The following is a 24,267-nucleotide window of genomic DNA, read 5'->3' on the forward strand; positions in this document are numbered from 1 at the left end:
GTATGAAATCAGAAATTGTTCAAAGCTACAAATACTTAGGCATAGACTTCAAATGTAATGGGAAGTTTGACATTGCAAAGGAGACTCTATACAAGGAGGCACTGAAGTGTTCTTTTATATTAGAAAAGTGGTCAGTTCATCAGCTAACATAGATATTCATGCATGGATTCATATTTTTGACCACGTTATTAGGCCTATACTAACTTACTAACTTAAATTTGGGGAACTGAGAAATATTCAGATAGGACACCAATTGAAAATTGAATCTTAAGTTGTGTAAAATACTTCTCCAAGTTAATCAGTCAGCAACAAATTTAGCAGTGAGAGGTGAGATGGGCAGGCATCCTCTTTTACCTTTTATCAAGAAAATGATGGTTAAATATTGGTATAGAACATACACTAAGAAAGAAAATGCTTTGATCCATGAGGTGATTGCATTTTGTACTAACAGTAACATGGCCTGGGCACTGCAATGCAAGAAATTACAGGATTGGCGAGTTTTGGTAAATTTGGGCAAAATGATAAACATAGTGTGAAAAACTTAACAGATAAGATAAGTAATGACTACATTTAAAATGGAAAAATGAAGTTAATGCAGAAAAGACATCATCAGGAGAGAATAACAAATTACGCATTTATAGAAAGTTTAAAACGGATTTTAAAATGGAAAATGTATCAAGGATAAAAATGACAGAAAATACATTACCAAGCTGAGAATAAGTGACCATAATCTGATGATTGAGAAAGGTAGACACATGAGACCAAAACTAAAAGCTGAGGACAGAATTTGTAATAGGTGTGGTACCAACTCAGTTGAGGATGAATTTCATTATATCATGTGTTGTCCATGTCATACACAATCACAACAAAAATTGTTAGACTTGATAGCAGTCAACAATGAAAACTTCAACAGCTGGGATTTGCCAGCCAAATTTTGCTACCTAATGAGCAATACAGATAGCATGATATACCTCACAACATTTATCCAAGAAACAGATATTTTTTAAAATTACCCCACATTTCATATTCTGCATAAAGTTATATCTTATTTATATATATATATTATATATATATATATATATATATATATATATTATTTTTTGATGAGTATCCTTTTCTTATTTTTGTAGTATTAGTTCTTGACTATGTTCACCTTTGAGGGAATAACGTCAATAAAGTTATAATAAAAATATTACCTATAGGTGGATTGACCTATAAGTACCTATAAGTAACATACAGCTAGCTATAGGTACCTCTAAGTTATTTTTGTAAGGGTTTACACTCTTTTGCTATTACTGATAATCCCTTGTGTCCCTGTGCCCATGCAATGGATCACGTACTGATCCGACGAAGTCAGATCCCGTGAGGAGTACGGTGCCCAGAGTACAGTGATCCAAGGTCAAATATGGCCACGGGAAGGTGAAAAATATAGCTGTCAACTTCGTAAAGACCAGTGGTAACGTGACGAACGTAGCTACACCAGTCGTCTTTCGCAGCATCTCGATGCCATGACCGTCCATTAAAGGGCTATCAGTGCACAGTTATCTTGCCAGTCAGCTTGAGCACGAAGTTCATTCATTCAGTATCACGTGTCAGCCTGTGTAAGTAGATGGATCCTGCTGGTAGCCGAGATGACGATTTGGTCTACAGAGTTACGAGTACGAGTTCGAGTCCAGACACTTCGGTTAATGCGCAATCAAACAACTTACAGTCTTCGGATAATCCCAGTATAATTTCCATCTTCAAAACCAAGTTCCTCGATACGGCATGGGGCCGCTGTCCATTTTCTGGCTATGATAGTCTGTGCTACGCCATCCGGATGGCACACAATGCGAAAGTCGAAATCTATATTTAGCCAGGTACCATAGGCCTAATTACACGGAAAATCAATTCGCGTATGTATTTTGTATATCCATGGCTCAGGCATAATCGTCATTGCCCCCGTAAATCTGAGCGTTGAACGCAAAATACAATATTAACGATATAGTTATTCTTGATGTGCCGATTGCAATGAAAACTTTTCACAGTTTTAGCAGTTATCTATAGCACAAGGCGGAAGTATACATTGCTTTCCCCTATTGAAGGCGCAATTTGGCTGACAGCAGTTCCCATGACTACAGTCTGTACCGGCGGATCCGCTGTATCATGTGTCGTGGCGCGGGTGGGTTTCGTAGCCCCGCAAGTCCCCTTGAAGATTTTTTTGTGGGGGCGACACAAAAATCTTCGAGGGGAGTTGCGGAGATACGAAACTGCAACAAGGTACGGTATTGCCTCAAACTGATTAAAATCAGATGTTGAGTAGCCTACATGTACGGCGACGTCTATACTTAAGCTTAACGCGGGCGGTATTCTCTTGATCAGAACACAGTCGTTTGGTAGGCTGTTCAGCTTTGGGACTATTCGCCCCATAGACAAGTGTACAGAAGTGTACAGGGGTGTTTCTTGCTTCTGTACACTTGTCTATGGGCGAATAGTCCCAAAGCTGAACAGCCCACCAAACGACTGTGATCAGAGGCGACAGCATGAGAATAAGCTTACCGAGCGCGTAAGTATACGCGTCGCCTTGCTGCAATAATCGTCCGCTTTTTTTCTGATATCGTAGGAATTTCAACAAAAAGGAGTAGCCTATTTCGTTAGCCAAACGCATATTTCATTCTCTGTCCTGGAAAAATGGAAAAAAGGGAGCATATAGATCTTACACCTCCTTCCTCCGAAACCCGGATCATTTCCCGCAAAACAGTCTGCAGGTTTTATCTGTGTTCTGTTTGTCTCTGGTTTGAATTTTGTAAATTGAATTAAACGTTGTTCACATTTTCAACATTAAAGAGAGATTGAAGGTAAAATAGGAATCGTATACGGGTTTGAAAAACAAAACTTATCATTGTGATGGAACTCTCAAGGAAACTCAATTCCTTGCATGTTACAAAAATCCAGGAAAAGGGGTATTTGTTGATTTCACGTGCTCATGAAAGAAGAAAGGGACCATTTGTAAAAGGACTAGAATATCCCCGTCGTTGATGAAACAGGGTAAATAATTATCTTAGATGTGCAAAATTGCATTAAATAGAGACTTCAAAATGTAAACGTACGTTTTTCAACAGTTTATAGATGACAACAATATAACTATACAGATGTGTCGAAACAATATTAATACATTCTATAGTTTGACATTATCGCTCGCTCGCTCGCTCGCTCTCTCTCTCTCTCTGATATTATAAATTAGGTATTTCTTGGTTAAATTTTCTCCCATATTTTCAAATTAAGAGAATCTCTTTAATTCACAAGTCCAAGAGAAGTGTGTTAGGATTTTTGAAACACGTACGCACAAGTAACGAATCATCATGCGGGAGTGCCATCGCTGGCTGTCAACACTATTTTCGAAACACGTTTTGCAAAATCAAAATTATGGAGTGCTTTTCTGACTGTGGGGATACAACGGTTTCAGAGCAAGTTTAAAATTCTGACTTTAAAGTCTTATAGATAAGGTCGGACATCGAGCCGTCGCTGAATAGAAAAGGGGAAGAAAGCGTGATGTTGCATTCAACTCAGAATACGCATAATGTGTCTGTCATCCCGGCGTCACTAAGCGCCCTCGACTCGGACTGTTCAAAGAAAAGGTAGGAATGCCATAAGAGAAGACTTATAGGTCGATTTAATTTCGGAAGAACCCTAACCCAAATTCACAATAACACGACATTTCAAAGTATACCCAATTGTTAATTCGGCAAGTCACTTTGTGAGCGGCAATGAATAGGCTGACACAGTGTGCATACTTTTACCGAGTAGTTCATGCTTCTTACCTCTGTAGATTATTTTTTAGCTTTTTTGTGTAAACTGAAAAAGTTGCTTCTGAATCATAAATACCCCATTCTACATGAAAGAATCAGTGTCTCAATTGTTGAATAGTTTATGTAAGATATTTATGCCGCATGCATTGTCGGCCAAATCAATTTTACATGTAAAATACATTCCCTTCTGTAGGCCTAGAACTTAGTCACGATGCTTTGAAAAATTCAGTTCGCGCACCTTACAATTTTCAATGGACGCTTTCAATAAAGTTGCAGTAAGTGAATAGCACAGAATGGAAAACTTTTCGCTTTAATTACTCTTTTCTTGGTCGAATTTTTTACCGTTGTTATAAATACACGAGAGATATACTGACGACGGACAGCAGACAAACGTATTCAAACATAGACCCTCGAGCCAAACAAGTACACGGCAAGGATAGAGTTGCCCTTGGTTACAAACATCGACCAATCAATGAAAGATAGTGCTTCGCTGAATGACCAATCATATAGACGATACGACGAGACGTCTTCGCGTCAAAATCACTGACGTTGCGCGTATTCTTTCATTTCTTTCTTCGAAGAATTCGAATTACAGAATTGAGAATTTACACAGAGCCTGTGAACAAGGTTCCATTCGCTCAATGCTCTACGAAATGACTGATTTTGAGTTTTATGTCCGTTTGCGTAACAGGAAAGTCATGCACAGAAACGTTAATTACACCGATTTGAAAAAAGCAACCGTCCATTTCCATGTGCGCTCTGATTTCTCATAAATTACTCACATCGATGCGTGTTGTATGTTGTAATATCCGTGTCATTATTTACAAGAAGCCTTGAAGTATAAAGTTTAATTAAAGAATGGTATTCATTTTGTTTTTACATGTGATAAAGACATGTTTGTCGGATTCAAACGCAAAACATTCACCGTATTATCTTACTTAACAGAGACCACGTCCTCGTTGCAAATTAAATCCTCGAATCGGTCCTAAACTCGTAGAAAGGACTGGCTGCGGGAACTGGCTACCTTCTCCTTGAGTGCGGTGCATGCCATATTGCTTGATTGCTGAATATCTCAAACTTGAAGGATTATGTTACCCATTTGAATAGCTTGCTTTTAGTTCTTCTTGGCTAGAGTGAAGCTTTTCAGGATTTCCACGGGACGTTTTTAGCCGTAATAGTCGTAGCTATTAGCTGAATTAATTGTAGCCTTGGTGGGCTGGGTCGTGAGGCTTGTCCGATGCCGAACCAAAGCAAGGCTACAATTCCATCCTATATAGGACCTGGCAGCGTAAAACTGCACTGAAGATCTGCAAGTGCACTCCTAGGGCACAAACGGGGCAGCATATTTATCAGCGAATCTCGCCTTACCGTGTGCAAATGTAACTTAACCATAGTTTCTGCAAAATGATGCGATTTTTTTCTTGTCTTTTTCTTTGAAACAATGCTCGTTTGATATATTGATGCAATAGTTTTTGTCTTTTATCAATGCCTGCAGAATACTTCAGTTTTCTTTTTTGCATTTTTTTGACATGCATCATAAAACTTTTGAATTGAGGCTGGCGCGGCCACCCCAAGAAATAGCTGAAATGTTGATCGCTATTCCAGATTTGTTACTAAATATAGCTTCACGCGTGCGACCTCGGACAACGATGCCTCAACTTCGGACAAACGTAACTTTGTTGCATGCGCGGTTGTTTTTTGTTGCTTGTAGCCTCAGCCATAAAGTCATACGAATGTGTAGTACCCATTGTATCACCAACAGGTTTTATTTTGTCGTTTCTGCGGAAAATGTGGACTGATATTTATAGATGCATATTAATGGTAGAATAATGACGTCATTTGCGATCAGTGCTACAGGCCAGGGCTGTTAACAGTTTACGTCACTGTTCTCTCATTAATATGCAAAAATAAATATTTGTCTGCAGTTTTAGATTAGGCCCTACGCTTTTGAAAATCATGCATGCAAAAACGACGAAAACACATCTTAGTAGGCGACTGGCCAGTGTAACAAGGAATACTTAGGGGAAAGTGGGGCAAGTGGGACACTTAACCATTTTTTGCTTAATATTTTATCGATAACTATTCAAAGTGATTTGAAATATAAGTATTATGTACGTGTATTGTCTACTGCTAAAATCTGTGAAATAAGAAAAAAAATAAATTTCACCATATTAATATAACAACGATTTTGATGAAACAAAAAAAACGTCCCACTTACCCCAACATGTTGGGGGTAAGTGGGACAGTTTTATTTGAAGTTTTAAAGGCAGTTAGATGCCTTTTTCTGCATGTGTAATAAGTAAAAACTACACTTATAATAGAAACCAAGAACTCAAAATCAACAGATATAACTTTATGGAAACTTTATTTACAACAAGATAAAAGTGACCTGGATAATTTGTTTTCATTCTTTCCCTTTGAAACAACTGGGATTTCTTATTTTAGGCCTACTCTATAATGATATCAATATTTTCAATCGAAATTTAACATAGAATTTAATTTTGCAAGCGGCTCAATCTGTCATTTGCCAACATTCCAAAGATAAATCAGCATGAAAGCTTGGAGGGTTCAATTGCACTGAATTACCGAATTGAACACAAATAAACTGTTTTAATAGGAAACTATAAATATCCCAATGAGCTCGCTACAAAATCTGACTATTCTGAAATTATTTTCCACATTTTGACCCGGAATCACTAGTCTATAGGTCGAATCATTTCGAGAAATTACACCCTCACAAAACTATACATAAAACACAAACATAGTATATGTATTGTCACTCATGCAAAGGAACGTTTGTCATCACCTAATAATTTTAATTTTGTCTGTGTTCACTCGTCACTGCTATTGCTATGATCAGTGCAGCAAAACTGTTCCAGCTTGTATTCCCCGAACACTCCGGTACAAGTTTCATGAAAGCATTTTGGACATTTTCTACATCGCCACCAGTCCTCATCATTACTAGTATCATCTTAATAATACCTTTGGCAATGTCCACAATACATTTATTTGACATTTAATTGCACTGAGTCTAGATTTGATTCTAGACTGGATTTTGTACAGGTTTGGTCTTTTTCACTAGTGTTTTGCCCTTTGTCCTGTTTTTGCTTTTACCAGCACATCCAGTCGACTGTGACTTTGTGACGGATACATTCTCTTTTATTTTGAGTTTCTCAATTTTAAGTAGTCTTTTCATTAGCATCTTTTCCTCCGTTCCCTTGTTTCTGCTGTTTTTTCTGCTCTCTCCCTTTTACTGAATTCCTTCTGCCTGATCTCCATTTCCTTTATTTCTTCCCTTTATTTAGCTCCGCAATGAACTTCTACCATGGTTGAGGGAGGCACTGAAAAGGAAAAAAATATAGAAATGATTATTGCTACGTGTTCGAAAAAATGTTCAAGCTACTTGGGGTCCATACAATAATTTGATAAACTAGAGATATATGAACGAGTAAAATCAGCAACTTATACAACCAACTCAGTGTTACAGACTGTCCCACTTTACCCTGAATAGTTGGGGTAAGTGGGACACCACTACATTTTTAGCCCATATAAAGATAATTTACCAATGAAATAAAAAAAGTTCTACAATTTTTTATATTCATCGCAATTACAATTAATATCTTGGGCATCAGGATATTGATTTCTAAAAATCAAAATACCGGCATAGAAATGTAAATATTATCGCTATTCATACATGTAAGGTCATTTAAAAATGGCCGACATAAGGTATCGAATACACCACAAAATGCTCCTTTTTTGTAATAAAGTAATAAAGCCATGACAATTGATATTTATTGGCATACAAACTACTTCGGCGAGATTAGCTTAGAGTAAAATATTGAAATCTTGATAAATAGCTATAACGAAAAACCATGGGGTTGTCACTTCACATAAATAAACAAAATCGATCAATTGTCGGCCATATTGGAAATTGATGACGTCATTAAACAGAAAAACTCATCATATTCTGTGCATTTTGCAATTTTTATGCATCGGTAACTATGTACAAACTCCATATCAATGATTCTTCCATTTCCGTACTTTTTTCACAGAAAATGTCTGGAAAATTTTAAAATCGCGCTTATCGAAGTTACTATGTAGTTTTACACGTACTAACCAGACAAATTTTGACCGTTATCGTATTCAATATACATAAAATATTGTATTTTTACCTGTAATCGCAGAGACTCTGTCGACCGGCTGCTCCACGATATGGCAAAAGACCACTAATTCATTTCCCATAGGCCACCACAGTAGCGTTGAGCTCGATTTTCCTATTTTAAAACATTCAGCGGCACGAATCCTCTTAACAGGTGTTAGGTCAATGTCAGCTTGACTACTGATTAATTTTCGTGTGGGCAAGTCCACGGAAATTTTGAGATAGCGATGAAAATAGCGCCCTCATTGGTGTTTTTGATAAAATTCAGGCATATTATTATGATTTCTATGGGCCCTAGAACTCCTCATATTACCACCAAATGCTTCAGCCATTATTCACAACAGTCTGCATTTTGATTCAGGCAGAAAAATATCTTTACAAAAATTCTTGACGTTAAAGTTCAAACTAAACAAGCATCCATGCAGATATCAAAACTTCAAGGTCTGCACTATTTTTCTTCCGAACTATCTTCGTGGGGTAACGAACCCGGAAGTGAATTAGTGATCTTGTGATAGAGGCAGTTCCCGAGATAAGGAGACAGGGCGTTTTCATTGGTCGCAATGATAACGCCCAGGTCTAAAGCGTTGCAGAGCGCATGCGCAGATTATCGCCATGCTGCCTTGCGTTTTGAGAGGACGTACATGTAGGCCCACGCTCCCTGCGTTTGATTGATTCTTCAGGAATCCTGCCGAATCACGGTATGTTACAATTTTTCAGTGTACGAAGTGTTACCCAAGCAGCTGCACGTCATGAAATCGAAAAACTGTATACGATCTTTAACAGTGGACCGCAAGTGTAATGTAAGCTAGCAAAACCCACAGGTAAGTGGAGTTGCCGTGTACGCATAGAGACACACGTACGGTCCCCACATTTGTGGAGGGACCGTGATAGAGAAACTACTACACGGCACACTCCACGTACCTGAGGTATAACCAGGGTCCCTCCTCAAATGCCATGGGACCTAGCTATAACGTTGTGCTACATCGAGTGCTGTTCTGCGCGGTAGGGAGAGAGGCGGTAACATTTGATAATTTTTAACATAATGATGGGGTAGCCCTGCGTACGATGCTGTGTGTTCCGCTACAGCTAATAGCCCCGCGGGGCTATTAGCTGTAGCGGAACACACAGCATCGTACGCAGGGCTAATGATAGGGTTGAGTGGATGTCGGACAGTGAAAATTGTCCGTAAACGACAAGAAGTCAACACTGCTGAACAGACTGTGTTGATATTTAATACAGATGTTTAGACCATGTTCAAGGTTCTGATTCCTCAAAATGGTGCCAAACGAATCAGCGGTTAGATAGATATGAGAAATTGTTGACCCTCTTTTTCAACTAATTTATTTTAGGGGCCTTGCATATGTGTATTTTGGAAGGTACACCAATACTGCACTTTGGACTGTTTTATGAGTTATGGAACAGAAATGTGTGTACTGTTAGATGAATGCTAGAAACATGGAATGGAAGTATCAGAGATTTCCATGCTCTTATGGGCATCAAAAGCGATAAAAAATAACATATTTCATATTTTAGTTTCTCACATTTGAGACGACCCTAGGCATTTGTTATATTATCTCATATCTGCTCACTTCAGTCTTGAGTAAACATCCTTGAGTCAATATACAGACTTTGACTTTCAAATTAGAGTGTTGGTTTTGGATTTTCTTATATATATTCTTACTTCAAACACTCTATTGAACTTATCTAGAATATATATGACTGGATTGTACACAAAGGTTGGCTTCGGAGACTGATTTTATTGTTTATGAGAGAATGGGCATTATAGTTGCAAAAGCCATGCCCCTGTCTCTTTTCAAATTAGAGAGTTCTTTTTGGAGTTTATTCAATATATTCTTACTTCAAACACTCTATTGAACTTATCTAGAATATATATGACTGGAATGTACACAAAGGTTGGCTTCGGAGACGGATTTTATTGTTTTTGAGAGAATGGGCATTATAGTTGCAAAAGCCATGCCCCTGTCTCCTTTGAAAATAGAGTGTTCTGTTTGGAGTTTGCTTCAATATATTCTTACTTCAAACACTCTATTGAACTTATCTAGAATATATATGACTGGAATGTACACGAAGGTTGGCTTCAGAGACGGATTTTATTGTTTTTGAGAGAATGGGCATTATAGTTGCAAAAGCCATGCCCCTGTCTCCTTTCAAATTAGAGTGTTGGTTTTGGATTTTCTTATATATATTCTTACTTCAAACACTCTATTGAACTTATCTAGAATATATATGACTGGAATGTACACAAAGGTTGGCTTCGGAGACTGATTTTATTGTTTATGAGAGAATGGGCATTATAGTTGCAAAAGCCATGCCCCTGTCTCTTTTCAAATTAGAGTGTTCTTTTTTGGAGTTTATTAAATATATTCTTACTTCAAACACTCTATTGAACTTATCTAGAATATATATGACTGGAATATACACAAAGGTTGGCTTCGGAGACTGATTTTATTGTTTATGAGAGAATGGGCATTATAGTTGCAAAAGCCATGCCCCTGTCTCTTTTCAAATTAAAGTGTTCTTTTTGGAGTTTATTCAATATATTCTTACTTCAAACACTCTATTGAACTTATCTAGAATACATATGACTGGAATGTACACAAAGGTTGGCTTCAAAGACTGATTTTATTATTGTTTATGAGAGAATGGGCATTATAGTTGCAAAAGCCATGCCCCTGTCTCTTTTCAAATTAGAGTGTTCTTTTTTGGAGTTAATTAAATTAATCTTACTTCAAACACTCTATTGAACTTATCTAGAATATCTATGACTGGCATGTACACAAAGGTTGGCTTTGGAGACTGATTTTATTGTTTTTCAGAGAATGGGTCATTGTAGTTGCAAAAGCCATGCCCCTGTCTCCTTTGAAAATAGAGTGTTCTGTTTGGAGTTTGCTTCAATATATTCTTACTTCAAACACTCTATTGAACTTATCTAGAATATATATGACTGGAATGTACACGAAGGTTGGCTTCGGAGACGGATTTTATTGTTTTTGAGAGAATGGGCATTATAGTTGCAAAAGCCATGCCCCTGTCTCCTTTCAAATTAGAGTGTTGGTTTTAGATTTTCTTATATATATTCTTACTTCAAACACTCTATTGAACTTATCTAGAATATATATGACTGGAATGTACACAAAGGTTGGCTTCGGAGACTGATTTTATTGTTTATGAGAGAATGGGCATTATAGTTGCAAAAGCCATGCCCCTGTCTCTTTTCAAATTAGAGTGTTCTTTTTTGGAGTTTATTAAATATATTCTTACTTCAAACACTCTATTGAACTTATCTAGAATATATATGACTGGAATATACACAAAGGTTGGCTTCGGAGACTGATTTTATTGTTTTTGAGAGAATGGGCATTATAGTTGCAAAAGCCATGCCCCTGTCTCTTTTCAAATTAAAGTGTTCTTTTTGGAGTTTATTCAATATATTCTTACTTCAAACACTCTATTGAACTTATCTAGAATATATATGACTGGAATGTACACAAAGGTTGGCTTCGGAGACTGATTTTATTATTGTTTATGAGAGAATGGGCATTATAGTTGCAAAAGCCATGCCCCTGTCTCTTTTCAAATTAGAGTGTTCTTTTTTGGAGTTTATTAAATTAATCTTACTTCAAACACTCTATTGAACTTATCTAGAATATATATGACTGAAATGTACACAAAGGTTGGCTTCGGAGACGGATTTTATTGTTTCTCAGAGAATGGGTCATTGTAGTTGCAAAAGCCATGCCCCTGTCTCCTCTGAAAATAGAGTGTTCTCTTTGGAGTTTGCTTCAATATATTCTTACTTCAGACACTCTATTGAACTTATCTAGAATATATATGACTGGAATGTACACAAAGGTTGGCTTCGGAGACGGATTTTATTGTTTTTGAGAGAATGGGCATTATAGTTGCAAAAGCCATGCCCCTGTCTCCTTTCAAATTAGAGTGTTGGTTTTGGATTTTCTTATATATATTCTTACTTCAAACACTCTATTGAACTTATCTAGAATATATATGACTGGAATGTACACAAAGGTTGGCTTCGGAGACGGATTTTTTGTTTTTTGAGAGAATGGGCATTATAGTTGCAAAAGCCATGCCCCTGTCTCCTTTGAAAATAGAGTGTTCTGTTTGGAGTTTGCTTCAATATATTCTTACTTCAAACACTCTATTGAACTTATCTAGAATATATATGACTGGAATGTACACAAAGGTTGGCTTCGGAGACGGATTTATTGTTTTTGAGAGAATGGGCATTATAGTTGCAAAAGCCATGCCCCTGTCTCCTTTCAAATTAGAGTGTTGGTTTTGGATTTTCTTATATATATTCTTACTTCAAACACTCTATTGAACTTATCTAGAATATATATGACTGGAATGTACACAAAGGTTGGCTTCGGAGACTGATTTTATTGTTTTTGAGAGAATGGGCATTATAGTTGCAAAAGCCATACCCCTGTCTCCCTTGAAAATAGAGTGTTCTGTTTGGAGTTTGCTTCAATATATTCTTACTTCAAACAATAAACCAAGACAACATCACAAAAGGACTGTAGGTGTGTACCCAAAATTAAGCATGCTTTGGTCAAAAATGAAACTGTTCTATCTTGTCATATAATTGTGGTATGCTTTTGTGTACATGATAAATACTTATTTATAAAATAAATATTGGCATCCGCAAATCAGGAAATTGATGAAGAAATGTATGTACAGTTACAACAAACATTTCGGGATCCAAATTACATAGTACCAAGCATGGCGTTTAAAGCAATGGCACCCAGTCCAAAGGTCAAAGGTGAGAGCCTATCATTTGTACCACACTAAAGTATTTGGTAATGTTAATTGAGTATGTAAACTTCAGTCTGTAAAAGTTTTGCACTTTTTCTATCACAGTCTGTTTTCAGGATGGGAAGTATGCATTACTACAAGTGACAAGAAACTGTACGTAGTATGGAGGAGCAATCCATGAACAACATACTGTGAGTGTTTCATACTGTATTTAATATCATAGAAATATGTTCGCTTTCTGATGTTTATTGTACAGTATTTTATAATTTTTCACAAGGAATTTATTTTCACATGTATTTGCTGACTACATGCAAAATAACGGAAATTAAATTTTTCACTTTAGCTTCATTGGACTGGAGGGACTGTTATGTTCTTGTGTAAGAGGGCATTATGTATATTTTCTAATAGCATGACCTTATGTTACACCGGAGAACACCACATTAACCTGTCAAAGCCATTTAGCAAAATGCCTAGTGAGACAGGGAGTCATTTGGCCAGATAACAAATAAATTGGCGATCAACTTCACTGGTTGGGTACAGCAATTGCAAACAGTAAAATCAGCGGGTAATCTCAATCGGTGTCAATTGTGAATTATTCTTCATTCAATTCAGTTTATTTTTCTAAGATACACAATGAGAGAAATGGTTTGTACCACTGTGCGATGTTTACGCAGCCTGTAGTATCAGTATCAATTTTATGGCCAGAGTTGGGCTTCCTGCTGACTTTTGTATTACAATCGCTGTACCAGACCACTGAAGTTGACCGCCAATTTACTTGTTATCTGGCCAAATGAGTCTCTGTTTTACAAGGCATTTTGCTAAATGGCTTGACGGGTTAATGTGGCGTTTTTGTCCAAAAAACACTGAGAATAGATTGTGAAGTTCAAAGTTGAAAAACTCATAAGTTGTCCCATGGCCATTCAAATGCCTCTGAAATGGCTCTGGTCCAATAATCGCAATCATACCAATCCATAATCCAATGACACTAGGTCTGAATTCGTAAGACAATAGTTGTAAACGTTGACACAAAACAGCACAGAACAGACAGTAACTAGATCAGTCTGAACGCTAGGGGTGTAATTTGCATATGCAAATGCCATTTCCTTTCGAACGGCACTCAGCAACTCGGTCTACACTGTGACCGTTGGCTGGCTAACACAGTTTTTCAGTCGCTCCCAAATCCTCATTTTTTCGCCGATAATTATCATTGGAGACCAACTTCATCTCTTCAATTGGATTTTCTGAGAAGGTAAGTGACTTTTCGGGGCTCTGTTTGAAAAATTAAAGTGAATTTTGCGATTTCAGCGATTTTTCATAGTACGATGTTATATGTCGAGCGCGGACTTGTGTTGCTGTACCAACTACGGTAGCATGAAATTATGGCCCAAAATCAAGCATAGTTCGTGGAATTATACTATAAATTAGCTTTTTACCGCAGAATTTTGTCTGTTCATGCCAGGAATTTGATGTTGGGCGGCAAAGTTCGCCGCTGTGTTTTGCCGCTAAAATCCAATATGGCGCCAAATCAACATTAGTGTACTGTACGTTTACACGTACACTGTGTACTAGCATACGCTCATAGTGAAATAAATCCCCAAAATGTGCGTATTTAATAGGTCAAATGTTACTTTTTTGGGGGAAACTATCATCAAGTGACACTTTTAGGTTGTAATACGTAAAATTCGTGTCACAGTTGTTTTTAATTATTTTCCTCTTTTTTTCTTCAGGGTCATCACAGTCCGAGGATGGCTTCGAAGCTTCCAGCCGGGGCTTCCCATAGAAAAACTTGTGCATGTGACCTCATGGTTGTTCACTTTTAACTTTTTTGACGTAATTTTCGTGTCTGATTTGTCTCAGTTTGTTGCAGTCAAGTCTCTGAGGCTTAAGTATTGATCAAACTTCAGGTTTATTTAGAATAAAGCTGTTGTCTTTGCAGTATATTGAATTCAGAACTTATTAATTTTCTTTTTAATTTAACCAACACAAAACCAACCGACACGTTCCAATATTTATTGAGAAATTCGTGTCACCCGAGCGGCACTTTCAAAGGCTTCATTAAAGGTGAACTTCTCCGATATGCTTGCACATGCAACAACGACATGGACTTCATTGAAAAGGTCAACTTTCTCACACGCAAACTTCAACAACAAGATTATAGAAAAAAAAGATATATCTCGTATAAAGAAAGATGTTAATCTCACCAACCATCGACGATACCTCACCGATAAAGATAAGAGGAATATGACATAAGAACAAAACTGGTTTACACAACGACCTTCAGTCCATTCATCAAAACCAGGCAAATCAAACAATGTCTATCAAAAAATTGGAAAATAATAGAAGCCGATCAAACACTGGTCAAAGTTTTTCCAGAAAAACCTATCATAGCATACAAAAGGAATAAAAACTTAAGAGACATCCTCGTTCAGGCACAAATCAAGCACGAGGATAAAATAAACACGAACGGTCTGACCAACAAACCACTCAAAGTTCAGACCACAACATATCCATACTAGCATCTCTAGTTGATGAACAATCGCTACTATCAAATTAACATGTGGGATAAATAGCTCCAACACATAACCGGTTCTTTCCCGGGGACCCAGATCACATGACCAGGGTCAAAGCACTATCGATTCACCGGTGTCTCGCCATGTTTCTCCATATCATTAAACCACATTGATCGAATCAATATACCGCATCACTATCAAAGGTAGAAAACGATGTGTAAAGTTGCTCTCATTTTCCTATATATAGAAACAGACTTCAAGATACATAAAACAATATTTATAAATTCTAAAATTCTGAGAAAAAATATACTAAAGAATTGTAGTTGTAGTTAACATAAAATTATTCTCGTTTGTAGAGGCCATCTAATCTGTGGTGAATGTATAATGCCCACTGTAACAAGTACTAGAAAACGGCATTCATAGGTGAAATTTTTAGACGAAGTTTCGCCAAGGGTCTATTGAAAAGTGTACCATTTCCAGTAAAATAGTTCTGTGAAGTTAAAAATTGGTATACACAATCAATTGTTACTGAAAAAGACACTGCTGAAATTTGATCGGTGTTCAAGACCCGGAAGACCATTTACTAGCCCCGTTTCTCCTTCATAGACAGACCCAAATCGTGTTATGCAACAGAAACTACTCAGTATACACATCGACAATCTTTTGAAGGTAGGTTTATTTTTACATGACAAACTGTTTATATCAGAAACAAATTCCTAAAAAACACATATTACCTATAACATTCACTCAGGTCCGCGGTATAGCGTGAATATAGGCATGTTTAGGCGACCCATGCTTGTGTGACCCCTGCGTACTACTGCGACCTTTGTTTTGAAATGAAAACGAGGCTATTTTTCTGAGGGCGCTGTTCAAATTACACCCCCAGCATTCAGACTGAAAACGTACACAAACGAAGTCATAAATGGATAAACACGGGCACAAAAATTATGAATGGATGCTCAGAATTGCTTCTGAAACGTTTCAAATGTGAGACAGTTCAGCCGGCCAGACCTGAGCCTGTGTAGGTATTAACTCTATCTGCAACTCATTGTGTGGACGGACTGACCCGCTTCAGAGCCGTTTTAAACGCCCATACGCAACAGCTAAATGTAACGTATAACAAACAACCAACATTCAATTTCTTTCGTCACGGCTGCCGAACAGAGCACTACATTCCATGACAATAATTGGTTTGACGATCAGTTTGCTTATCTCAGTCTGGGCAGATGAAAGTATACAGAGAATGCTGGGTGGAACCTGTAGAGACAGCCTTGTTTACAAAAAAAATTGCTGAAAGGGCTGTACAAAAAGATTTAAACAGGATAGCTTATCAGTTCCAGAGCAAGATAAAATCACTGAAAGTGAATTACAAAAAAGTTGACAGCAACAGGCAGTATGAAAGTATGACAGCACTCACGTTAGCCATCTTGTTACAATGCTGTATGCTTGGCCATATACACCTTTTGAACTCGAGAGAGAGCATTAAGGTTCCAAGACAAGAAATTGACCTCGTTAATCTAACAATTCTCTGATAGTTAATAAGGTCAGAACCCCCTTAAATTATACATTTTCTGAAGGCCAAGATATAGGGTAAGATTTTGGTAACCACAGTGTCACCATTGTTTACATAACTATCACATGGCAGGTAATTTGCATAACCTTTCAAAAATCGGTTTTACCCATGTTTTGTCTCAATACTTAAAAATATCTGACTCAAACTTGCTGGAATGCAAGCTGTCACAACGCTCTTCCAAATTATATCTCAGATTTTTTATATCTTACTTAGTTTTTAGTTGAGCACAATTTAAAGATATCAACCAGGGTTAAATTCACCTCTCTGTAAGTTTTCCTGTCGTAAAAATTGTTTAAAAAGGTTTAAAAAAATTTTCTGTCATCTCAGGATGGTGAAAAGGCAAATGTTTGATCTTTGTGACAATGTTGCATATTTAGATATAGTAAAAGGCGACTGTGATTTTGCTTTCTTGAAAGTTGAATAATTACACTGACTCAGATCAGGGAATAGAACTAAAGTCACATACAATATCAACTGAAGATTGTGGCTCATTCTATGTAGTACATGTCACAAGTTGTAAACAGTCACTTACAACCACTGGTTAATGACAATGAACTCATTGTTAATGTATCTGAGTAAAGTAAGAGTGAATGCTGAGTAGCATCACACAAATATGCTCTGGCAGGCAAGAATGTGTTAATTCAGAGTTAAGCAAAGGCGAAACAAATGTGAACCCTAGTAACATGACCAAAACAAGAAAGAGCTGCAGTCCCTGAACATTTTTCTCACATTTCGAAACAGGTTGTGTGTGGTTTCTCATGCATCTTGAACTGTGGTTTTACAACTTATCCGGACACCAAACTTGCTAATTACCCAGCAACTTCGCTGATGATATAGAAACTTGGGTGTCCGGATAAGTCGTAAAACCATGTAAAAATGTGCGGCTTTGATGTAATGATTGATTGATATTTTTCACCAATCCTCAAACGAACACATTAATGATACATCCTGTAAATTTTCTGATTTTTTACAGATTTGTTCCACAGTACATGACGGAAATCCTATATAAAGAAGCCGTTACATTTCTTGTATCAAAAAATAAAGAATCTCATTGAAGGATGCAGACATACTCTGCCGACAGACAGAAAAATTAAGTGCCTTAAAATAAATAACAAAGTATGGTTTCTCTGTCAGGAGTCTGGTGATGCAGATTAAGAACATTACTACTATCCTCATGGTATGCTTTATGGGGTCACTTGTCAGTTTGGGTCAAGAAAACGTGTTCTCAAAATTACTTGTCTGATAGCTTTGTAATTTGTTACAAAAGTCCGATGCAAAAGCTCCCAAACTGCTGACCTACCATCTTAGTATTTGGTGTACAGGTAGACCCAGGGTTTAGATGTTCTGTTGTTTAAATGAACATGTCAGTGTCAAAAATATGCAAATGAGGTTAGAAAAGGGGAAATCTTGCAAATGTTCAGGAGTAGTGGTATTAACTTAACCAGCCTACACATCTCAGTCAGAGCTTCTATAACCTTTAACCTATTTGTATCCAGTGTACTTATTATGTGTAGGAGTGGTGGCAGTGACTTAAACAGCCTACTCCACTGACCTCAAGTCATTTCCTGTAATTGTTCATGAACTGATACATATTGACAGACCTGCTGAAACCATGAAGGACTGTGTTGAAACATTCCTCTGCTAAGCCTGTTCCTAAAGTTGACCTCCAGTACCTAAAGTTTCAGACTTATTTACTTTTGTCATTACTGTTTTTCTGGTTAAAATATATCTTGATGGATCAATATGAGCACACTGTCATTGACGGTATTTTTATATGATATGATCAGATGAATGTGTAATAATTGATGAACCTTAAGTTTACCATGATTGGCCAGCTAATCGAAAGTTAAGACTTTTTTTTATAGCCCGAAAGTCAAATGCAGTGTATTCATTATGTTTTAAATGGCATGTTTTAAATGGCATTATTTATAAAACAATCTTCCATGTGTTAATCTCTGGCCTGATATTTTGTATGAAAGCAGTCAATGTCATGAGCGTCAGTCACATGACCCACATTGGGAGTTCTTCAACTCTTAAAAGTCAGAGCTATCTCTGTCACTACCCATAGGTAGTAGAAATATTAACTTTGAAAATGTGAACAATACCATTGTTAAGTTAATCAAGTGCGTTCCTATTCTACTGCATGTTGAACACTCCAGTATTAAGCTTGCAAACACAACCTGTGAATGTGTATAGATTTGCATCATTTACAAATGACTTTCATTGTTGACTCCAGTTTAATTATCACCTATATTTTAAAATATACAGGCTTTGTTAACAAACTGAATGTTGTGTGTTTGAACATGACAGCAAGAAACAGTATTTGATATATTGTATGCAAATATTTAAAAAATGTCATCAGTTGCAGCTTGGTGTCCTGTGACGAGGTCTACTTGTTGTTTTGCTTGTGAAAATTCAATGGCATCATGAGATTGGAGATTGTTTTAAATAAAAAGTCATGAAATGAGATGCAATGGTTTTATATTGTGCTTACTTTTTACTGACATTAGAATGGGAAGAGTATGTAAAAATGTTCTTATTTAATTACCTGCGTACCAAACTATACAAAAAGTATGTAAAAAAGTACTTTAAGTAGCCCCTCCCTTAGACTCAGAGTAAACCCTTCATGTCCCCATTCCAGCTCTTCTGAACTGAAATTTTCAGATTCCCCCCTCCCCTGAATGCATGCCTCTAGCCTCGATCCCTGCAGTATTCATGAATATAACCAAAAGCATGTTGAAATGCATAGTATTTAGCTCACCAACAAAACATGTATATGTATAACATGCAATCTTATTTTTAAAAATTTAAGTCTGAATAGTGGGTGTGAAGGTTGTAGACTTAATACTATCTGAAACTCATTGGATACTCTGTAAGCAGTGACATGCATGAAAGTGGGAGTAAAATCAAGCAAACTGAAATCACATCTGGTTCAGTGTTTTTGAGATGTGGATACAAATTGAATGGTGTTTTCAGGTAATTGGCACTTATAACAAAATTTAAGAAAGTTGCATATTTTCATTGCAGCAGCTATACAACTATCAAGGCTTTACTTCTCCCTGCCCTTTTCAAAGTAAAATATTTAGGTATAAATACTGAGTGATAGACCAGGACATGCATCTTTCAATACGTTTAGTCGCAATGACTGACTAAATTAAGGTCACAGTCTTACTGATATGTTACAGGGTTAATTTATGTTTAAGACTACTGGAAAACTTGTGCTATGTAGATAAAACTATAGGAAAGTATCATTATTGAAGTTGCTTTCTGTGGCACTCTTGATATATTCATGACAGTTTATTAACTATGAAAGTCTCTGACTGTTTTAATATTGCTTGACAAAACTAAAACAACATATAAAAGTTCCCATTTTGCATTACTTTTGAAATCCCATCCTCCCTCACGAAACAAGAAATATTGTCCCAAAATTTATTTTATTACATCACAGGACAGAGTAAGGGTAGTCTGTAGAAAGAAATTTGAGTACGTGATGTGCGCTGCCAAAAAAGCGAAAATGTTTAATCCCCCGCACCCCTTAAGTCGCCTCCTGTAGAAGAACTATTCAACTGCAACTTTTTTTCATCCCCTCATCACACGTACTCGGATAAATATTCACACACTCCCGTTGTTTACTCTAGCACCATCTTTGACCCACGATCACACAACTTTGACCCATATAATGTATACATGGTTAACGAGCGTAAATTCAAGTGTCATTTTCCCGATCTCAGAATCCTGCTGGTTTTCTAGCGGACACTAAAATTGAAAATATCTTACCTGACTGTATAGTAGGCGAAATTACTTTCGAATGGGTTCCGAAAAAGAACAATTGTAAATTGTTAAGTTTGTTCGCAAGTCACATTTATCTGTTAAATATCTCAATGAATCAAATTTTTGTTTTATGCAGTAATCGTAAGCTATAAACCATGATCTCATTGCTGTGTTGTTGATATTATTGTAATTCATGACATTAGAATGGAGCAGAAAGTCTCGATGAATGAAATATGCTAAAATCGTCATCATTAAATACAATAAAACTCTCTCTCTGTCTCTCTCTGTCTCTCTCTGTCTCTCTCTCTCTCTCTCTCTATATATATATATATATATATATATATATATATATATATATATATATATATATATATATATATATATATATATATATATATATATATATATATATATAAAAGTAGAGCTTCATCAGGTTGAAGATGCAGATCAGTAGATGTGTGCAATTTTATTCATCCGCTATTACCAAACCACGCTACGAACAACACTGGGAGCTATCTGTACATCTCAAGTATACATGTATATATATATGTATACTACCCTTTTCAGTAATAGAGCGCGAAGCCAGTGCAGTGAACTGCAATAAAACTGCTCACACTAATTAGTTTCAGCTGTAGCCAGCTGGCAAAGTCGACAACATTGTATGTCCCATGCAGACAGTTTGTCTGGGGAAGTTGAAATAAAAAAGATTTGTACATGGACCAGTGCATGGTAATGTTACATTGTATCTTAATCTTGAACACAGGGTGCCAATCGTAAACTCTCATTTACAACTCGAGCCTCAGACAGAGCTAGTTTTGCCTTTGTACAAGCAGACTTTTTGGTCTTTATCAAGTAGCCTTGTTCAACACCAAAGTGGCCACGGCTACAGCTGAAACTAATTAGTGTAAGCAGTTTTATTGCAGTTCACTGCAGTGGCTTCGCGCTCTATTACTGCAAATGGTTGTATATATATATATATATATATATATATATATATATATATATATATATATATATATATATATATATATATATATGATGTATAGACATTAAATTTCAGAAGGTAAATAATAATAATAATAATAATAATAATAATAATGATAATGATGATATTCTTAAAAACACTCCACAAACGTCTCAGTGCGCTGAATACAACTTTTTAAAGGATTCAGAAACATGACAGCTAAAACTATAATTACGAATAAAATTTAATAAAAACATGTGTCTTCAACAACGTTTAAAAGATGTAAAGATTGCACGTCGAGCCTTCAAAGGGTGTGCATCGTGTTGACTGAATTCCATAACTCGTGAGAAGTACAGGCCTCCCCTTGGTACTTTCTGAACAAAATTGCCTCAAGTTTGTGTCTAAGGAAAAGGAAATTACATAGGATTGGAATAACGCTAACTGCCTGGCGTTACCGTATCGGTTGATTTTCTCAACCAATAAGCTCATCATGGAAACTGGTAACTCTACCGTCTGCGTATAACCCTATGGTCAAGTGATCTGCAACAATGGAATTGGGCTATCGATTTGCCTGTACAACGATAGTTGTCTCGACCCTGCTCGTCATTGGTGCTGCTCTTTCAGACGGTACGGTTCATAATTTTCTCAGTTTGCCTGTTTATGTACCATGTATATTTGTCAGATATTTTTTTTTAACAGTCATGTCCATAGTACAAGATCCGGACCCTATTTATTATTATTCAAGGTGGGGCTCAGTGTTTATCAGAATAGTTTTGTATACACAGCTATAGTGTTGAATGGAACAAATTTCCAAAAAATATACTGAGTATTACTTCAAATTCTCTCTTTAAAATGAAGTTAAAGAAGTATTTTTATGAAGTAATGAATCAACGTGAGCAAATGATTTTGTTTTTTATTAATTGTTGTCTTGCCGATTTGCAATTGCTTGTGAATTTGCTTTTCGTGGGACCACAGTGGAAATAAGTTTTTAACTTTTCTGTGTTATCCCATAACTTTCTTCTTTGTCCTTTTCCTTGTTTGTATTGTGTGGTTATTATTTTTAAATAAATCAAATCAAAATCAAATGTTCTGGCCTAGCAAGAGCGTTACAAGACAAACTGGCGTTTGAAGCTTTGTTGCGGTCAGAATATAGTTTGATATGAGTGACGGCTTGTCTGGTCATTTCAAACGTGAACTGAGCCACTGCCTGACGCCCTCACGTGTGCCTTATATGTGTTGTCTCCGATAATTACTAATTTAAGTGGCGATATAGAATCTAATCCCGGGCCATAGTCAACTAAGCCAAAACAGCCTAAAATTACAGAGACAATGTCTACCAGGGTGCGAGTACTGTGCGGTCGCTCGATATCGCTTGAAGAATTGAACACTGACAGCGGCAAACCGGAGAAAATGATGATACAATAAAAGATATTATGGATGAACTTGGTACTATGAAATTGACTATCTCCGGTGAAATAGAATCCTTTCTCATGAAATAAATAACAAAATAGGACAAATTGAAGCTGAAATGAGAGAGGTCAGGTCAGAGCTACAGCGGGAATGTGAACATGTTAAATTACTCAGGAATGAAACTGAACAACTACGAAACGATGTTTAAACTCGAATCTGAAGCCGACTGTACTACATCGCAATTAAAACGCAATGATTTCATTATTTATGAAGTTCCTGAGCCGGCAAACGGTAAAGAAAGCTGGGATGATAGTGAGGAGAAAGTGAAAGCCCAACTATTTTTCTGTATCCATATTTGCCTTTTGCCTATTTTCAGTTTTTGTAATAATGAACTTGTCAAGATTTAAAAAAAGGTAATAAAATGAATTGAATTGAATTGAATTGAATTGAATTGAATTTGAACGTCCTCATCGGCTTAATATCCCTCCCTTCCGCGACCAATCATTGGCAAGTGTACAAGTTTTAAGCAGAAGGAACAGGTGTTAACAGCTGCACGGAAATGCCAAGACTCTGAAACACAATACCCTGTTGCTGAAGATTTCTCTATCCGTGTTCGTAACATTAGAAAGAACATCGATATTTGTTAGACAAGCCCGGCAAAACAACCAACGATGTAGGCTTTCTTTATATGATAGAATTATTATCGAAGGTAGAGTGTTTGTGCATGATACAATGTTAACGATGATATCAAACCAAAAGGTAGATCAAAATAGGGTCTAGGCCAAGGTCTAAAGTGTAATAAAATAAAAAATGATAAGGATGTCTACTTTAAAACTTGTATCTGTGAAAACCATTCTAATACTGCTGTTGATATTTCGACTAATGTTTTGAAGACACTGACACTTAAAATACGAGGGCTAAGGTTTTCACAGATGAGTTTCAATCAACAATTGCAAATCACAATATCCTTGGATTTGTAGAGACCTGGCTTAGTGGATCTGATGAAATGCCATGTATTCCTGGTTACGTTGGTTTTAATATGCCAAGAGTAAAACGTTGTAAACGAGGGCGCAGGGCGGGGGAGTTGCTGTCTATGTTAGTAATAATATTGTAGACGGTGTCACTCAATTGAAATGCAATTTGCAAGATGTAATTGTACTACTGTTTCACAATGATTTCTTTCATTTTAAATCATCTACAGATATTGTTTACTTTGTGTTTACACTGCACCAGAATACTCGACTATATACCATAGTTTACTTGACGTAAACGGAATAGTGCTCCTCGAAGAG

At 36.7% G+C, this 24,267-nt stretch overlaps 3 long non-coding RNA genes across 3 annotated transcripts; 2 read left to right on the forward strand and 1 right to left on the reverse strand.

The window, feature by feature from the left end:
- Positions 1 to 6,136: 6,136 nt before the first annotated feature.
- Positions 6,137 to 8,129, reverse strand: LOC139144149 (uncharacterized). Its single transcript, XR_011554763.1, has 2 exons — positions 7,961 to 8,129; positions 6,137 to 7,129 (listed from the first exon to the last, which is right to left on the reverse strand). It is a non-coding gene; the product is annotated as an uncharacterized lncRNA (long non-coding RNA).
- Positions 8,130 to 8,453: 324 nt separating this feature from the next.
- LOC139144151 (uncharacterized) lies at positions 8,454 to 19,299 on the forward strand. The gene is made up of 3 exons (XR_011554765.1): positions 8,454 to 8,645; positions 12,853 to 12,938; positions 17,804 to 19,299. It is a non-coding gene; the product is annotated as an uncharacterized lncRNA (long non-coding RNA).
- LOC139144150 (uncharacterized) lies at positions 12,945 to 14,685 on the forward strand. Its single transcript, XR_011554764.1, has 2 exons — positions 12,945 to 13,996; positions 14,475 to 14,685. It is a non-coding gene; the product is annotated as an uncharacterized lncRNA (long non-coding RNA).
- Positions 19,300 to 24,267: the final 4,968 nt, after the last annotated feature.

The sequence above is a fragment of the Ptychodera flava genome, chromosome 11 (genome assembly GCF_041260155.1).
Source record: "Ptychodera flava strain L36383 chromosome 11, AS_Pfla_20210202, whole genome shotgun sequence".
Taxonomy (NCBI): Eukaryota; Metazoa; Hemichordata; class Enteropneusta; family Ptychoderidae; genus Ptychodera; species Ptychodera flava.